Source organism: Carcharodon carcharias, chromosome 17 (genome assembly GCF_017639515.1).
Source record: "Carcharodon carcharias isolate sCarCar2 chromosome 17, sCarCar2.pri, whole genome shotgun sequence".
Lineage (NCBI taxonomy): Eukaryota > Metazoa > Chordata > Chondrichthyes > Lamniformes > Lamnidae > Carcharodon > Carcharodon carcharias.
Window position 1 is genome coordinate 112,744,960 of NC_054483.1, and position 5,616 is coordinate 112,750,575.

General features: G+C 46.1%; 1 pseudogene; it reads left to right on the top strand.

The window, feature by feature from the left end:
• The first annotated feature begins 616 nt into the window (after nucleotides 1–616).
• LOC121289703 lies at nucleotides 617–4,997 on the top strand (annotated as a pseudogene).
• The last annotated feature ends 619 nt before the right edge of the window (nucleotides 4,998–5,616 follow it).

Below are 5,616 nucleotides of genomic sequence, written 5' to 3' on the forward strand. Positions count from 1 at the left end.
TCCTGGTGTCGGGCTGGGGTGGAGAGGATTAAGATTATACAGGACAGGGGAGGAATTTGTAAAGGCCAGGGTGAAATGGTAAAAACCAGTTGTGGGAAGGGAGATTGGAAAAGGGGTAAATAGATGAGGCCAACGGGAGGGGCTGGAGATAAATGGATGGTAGGTTGGGTGTCCAATCATGGGTAAGGAGACAGAATATTAGCTTGCTGAGCTCAGGTGTGGAACCACTTCTTGAGTTCTGGGAAACCCAGCCCACAGGTACTTAAATTTTACAACCCCAGTCCGTTCTTTTTGAGAATCTATGAACATCCAGTCTCCACCTTCACTCCGGCAGAGTGTAAAACCAGGACCAGGGACAAGCTGTGCTGAGGCTAGACATTCACAGAGTCACAAAGAAAGCTGACTGGCCCAGGATTAAACCTGTGAAACTGGTTAAATGTGAGGTTCCCAGCCCCATTATAACATTGGAACAGTCAGCCCGCCTGCTGGGGGTGGGATGGTTGCCTGTGACCCTGCCCCCACCCTCAAATCCAGTCTCTGTTAAACCTGGAAGTGGGATTGCTGGAGGGAGGCTGGGGCCAGGTTTGAGATTTTAACATTTTTTTTACAGGCCGTGATGGCCCAAGACTTGACTTGGTCAGGCTGCATAAGCGAAGGAGCGAGCAGTATCGATCAGAGTTTCAACTCGACAGGGTATGCGTTTCTATTCAGCAGGTTCGCCAACCTAGAAAAGGCTCGGTTAACAGGCTTGACCACCGCTCAGGTGGTGAGCACTCCAGGGAAGGCCGCAGGAGCAGCTAAGGAACCTGCTGCTGTGTTTAATGGGAGCATGGTAGTTGGAGTATCCAGTCCCCAAACCCAAGGCGTCTGACTTCAAGGTTGGAAGGTCTGACCCCCCCCAAACAGAGATCAGAATTCAGAATCTGGGCGAGGGTGTGGGCTGTCCAATCTCCAGCCCAGCGTGAGGGAGGTGCTTTGGTTCTTTGATAGGAAAGAATGAAGCTCGGCGTGCTGGGAGCAAGCATTCCTGCTCTCCCTGGTCCGTAAGCAGTGCCATTTTACCACTTCCCCAACACTGTCCCGAACCTTCCTTGATCTACCAAGTTTCCAGGGGCCTGGGAAATCAGGACCTGTAAAACAGATTAAATGTGTTGTCGTAATATACAAGTGGCCAACCTCCCGAGAATCGGTAAGTAATCGTCCCCCTCTAGTGCCTTTATTGAATCCAAAAGTCGGGGTAGACTTAGATTTAACATTTTTTTACATGTTATTTGATCCCAACCCACCTGTTGTTTTTGTGAGGGATGGGGGTTGAATCCATTTTCTTCGCGACAACCCTCTCCAGGGGAACGCTGCAATTCCTGAGGTGTGTACATAAATGTAGCCAGGTTTTCATGCAAAAGTGTTAATTTATGGGAAGATTTCTTATCAATGTTACAGGTTCCCACAGTAATGCAGTTGAAGTGAGGTGAGAGTGACTGCCCGCGACATCAAGGCAGTATTTGACCGAGTGTGGCATCAAGGAGCCCCAGCAAAACTAGAGTCAATGGAAAACTCGCTGCAGGTTGGAGTCATACCTAGCACAAAGGAAGATGGTTGTGGTTGTTGGAGGTCAGTCATCTCTGTTCCAGGACATCACTGCAGGAGTTCCTCTGGGTAGTGTCCTCACACAACCATCCTCAGCTGCTTCATCAATGCTTTTCCTTCCATCACAAGGTCAGAAGTGGGATGTTCGCTGATGATTGTACAATGTTCAGCATTTTCCAAACCCACGAGCGCTAACATCTAGAAGGACAAGGGCAGCAGACACATGGGAATACCACCACCTGGAAATTCTACTCTAAGCCATTCACTATCCTGATGTGGAAATACATCGCCGTTCTTTTACTGTCGCTGTGTCAAAATCCTGGAACTCCCTCGCTAACAGCACTGTGGGTGTACCTACACCACATGGACTGCAGTGGTTCAAGAAGGCAGCTCACCACCACCTTCTCAAGGGCAACTAGGGATGGGTAATAAATCCTGGCCCAGCCAGTGAAGCCCACATCCCGTGAATGAATGAAAAGAAATTCAGATTTTAAATTTACAACTTACAATTTTTTGTTGAATGTATTCATTGCCACCTGCTGCAACTTTCACTTTTCTCTCGTAAAGTTTCTGCCTTGTGACTGTCCCACCAGCACCAGCAGCTCTCTAGAACATAGGCCAAAAGACCAGTGTACACCCAGTGAGTCTGGGCACTAATTGTTGGGCAGGCTCTTTCCCCCTTAGAGGGCAACAAAACCTAACCCAAGTCTTGACCTCCAAGTCTCGATGGCCCCCTCACTAATTTTTCCCATCCTCGTTCAGAGCTCCTAAGTCCAATGATAGTGTTTCCACTAGATTTTGAGTAAGAAAAATAAGCCAACTTAGGTTCTGAGTCCCAATTTTAACTCCAGACAATCTTTGGGCCCTTGGGTGATTAAATGGGTTGTAAGCCCCCTCTTACAGAAGTGAACCCAGGCTATTTTAACTCATTGAAATCCCTCCGGCTGGGAAGGCATAGGGAAGCAGCGGAAAATCGTGCGGCCTATGGTTTGCACGTTGACAAACGATAGATCAGGTTTGTGGTCGTCTTGCACTTGTTGAGGGAAGGAATGTGTAATGGGGGGAGGCCTAAGGTTTCCCTGCGATGCCTGGAGGAAGCATTCCTGCTCTTTCCCACCCACTTAATGAAAGTAGAATGATTTCTACAAGTTTGAGCCTAGTAGGAACCCCACAGCAGCTTCTCCTATCGGGCCAAAACTTAAAATAGCAGTCGCCTCCAAACAGGCATATACGTTGGATTTGAGCAGGTTACAATGTGGAAAGCTGGCTTTCTGGTGGTAACATAGGAACAGGAGTAGACCATTTCCTCCCTTGAGCGTTGTGGCTAATCTGTGACCCATCTCCACATACCCACCTTTGTCCCATTTCCCTCTACACTCTGGTTAACAAAAGTCTGTCAATAACAGATTTAAAGTTAACAGTTGATCTAGAATCAGTTGCCACTTGTGAAAGAGAGTTCCAAGCTTCTACCAAATTTTGAGTGTAGATGTGTTTCCTAATTTCACTCCTGAAAGGTCTGGCTCTCAATTTTAAACTCTGCCCCCTAGTCCCTAGACTCCCCAACCTTAAGAAATAGCTTCTCTCTATCTACCTTTTTGGTTCACCTTAATAACTTGAAAACTTCAATCAAATCAACCCTTACATCTTCTAAACTCCAGGAATACAACCTGCTTTGTGTAATCTCACCTCATAATTTAGCCATTGAAGTTCAGGTATCATTGTGAGTAAGCAGCTTGAACAATTTTAACTGCCTGGCTTGTCCAGGGCAATTAACGTTAAAACTATCTTATATTTATGACCCAAAGTTTGAAGATGGACGTTCAGGGTTTTTTTTTGAGGTTTAATAGATCTAACACTTTGTCCGTCCTGGAATATAAGAACATAAGAACATGAGAAACAGGAGCAGGAGTAGGCCATTTGGCCCCTCAAGCCTACCCCACCATTCAATAAGGTCATGGCTGACCTGCCCCAGGCCTCAACTCCTCTTTCGTGTCAGCTCCTCACAGCCCTCGACTCCCCAATATTTCAAAAATCTACCTACCTCCTCTTTAAATACTTTCAGTGATCTAGCCTCCACAAATCTCTGGGGTAGAGAATTCCAGACATTCGCTACCCACTGAGAGAAGAAATTCCTTAGCATCTCAGTTTTAACTGAGTGTCCCCTTATTCTGTAACTATGTCCCCTAATTCGAGATTCCCCCACTAGTGGAAACATCTTCTTAACATCTACCCTGTCAAGCCCCCTCAGAATCTTGTACATTTCAGTAAGATCACCCCTCATTCTTCTAAACTCTCATGAATAAAGTCCTAACCTATTTAGCCGTTCTTGATAAGTCAACTCCTTCATCCCAGGAATCAGCCTCGTGAATCTCTCTTGACCTGCCTCCAATGCCAGTATATCCTTTCTTAAATACGGGGACCAAAACTGTACAGAGTACTCCAGCTGCAGCCTCACCAACACCCTACACAGTTGTAACAAGACTTCCCTATTTTTAAACTCCAGATCCCTAGCAATACAGGCCAAAATTCCATTTGCCGTCTTAATTACTTGCTGCACCTGCATGCTAACCTTTTGTGTTTCATGCACAAGAACACCCAGATCCCTGTGCTGCACATTTTTGGAGTCTCTCTCCATTTAAATAGTAGTCTGCCTTTGATTTTTCCTACCAAAGTGCATGACCTCACACTTTCCTACATTAAACTCCATTGGCCAAGCTTTTGCCCACTCGCTCAACCAATCTATATCCCCTCGCAGATTCCTTATGTCCCCATCACAACATGCCCTCCTGCCTATTTGTGTATTGTCAGCAAATTTGGATACATCACACTCTGCCCCCTCCTCCAAGTCATTAATACAGATAGTAAATAATTGTGGCCCTCGGACTGATCCTTGTGGCACTACACAAGTTGCATCTTTCCAACCTGAAAAAGACCCCTTAATCCTGACTCTCTGTCTTCTGTGTGTTAACCAATCCTCAATCCATGCTAATACATTATCACCATCACCGTGAGCTCCTATCTTGTGCAAATATATTAATAGGGAAATATTAATAGGCCCAGCGAAATAGTCCTCAGCTGTTGGTGCTCAACTGCTTCTTTCTGGAATACGCAGCAGGGACTCCGCTCCAACGGAAGCTGCTGGACTTGTACCTGCTGTACATGGCGCTGAGCGGAACAGCTCAGTTCCCTTATTGCGCGCTGGTTGATACTTTCCCCTTCAATTCCTTCCTGTCCAGATTCATCGCCCGTGTGGCGGGGGGGGGGTCTTTGTGCTGGCCGTTTGCTTGCAGACACAGATCAACCCTCAGAACAAAGGCGATTTCATTGGCATCTCACCTGAGCGAGCATTTGCAGACTTCCTCTTTGCCAGCACCATTCCTCATCTAGTGGTGACCAACTTCCTAGGCTGAGTGTGCACGTTGTCATGCAGCCGGAACAATGAGGAGGGACCGGAACTCGTGTTGCCGCTGCAATGGATCCGTTTGAACTTTGTTTACACATTTTGTTTTGTTCCGTATACACACATATATAAAAAATAATAAGATCACTGGGGAAGGTGGCATGGAATTGCTCCAAACTGGTTTGTGTTTATAAGAACAAAAAAATGCTAGAAAAACTCAGCAAGTCAGGCAGCATCTGTGGGGAGAGGAAAACAGTGTTAACATTTCAGGTCGATGAACCTTTCATCAGAACTGTTTCTCTGCACAGATGCTGCCTGACCTGCTGAGCTTTTCCAGCATTTTGTGTTCTTATTACATATTTCCAGCATCCGCAGTATTTTGCTTTTGGTTTGTGTTGTACCTGACTTGGCGCTGGATAAGAACAGTGAAAAACGTACTTGGTTCCTAACATTCTTCCTCTTGGTGAACTCTGTCTTTGTATATGGATCAGGGTTACTAACACAGGACTCTGTTAATTTGAATTGAATCTGTATAAAAGGTATCTGAAGTAGTCAGGATTTACACATCCCACCAACTTGCCTTTCCACCTCAAGCAGTTTCTTGTATGGACAATGGGAAAGCGTGAGAG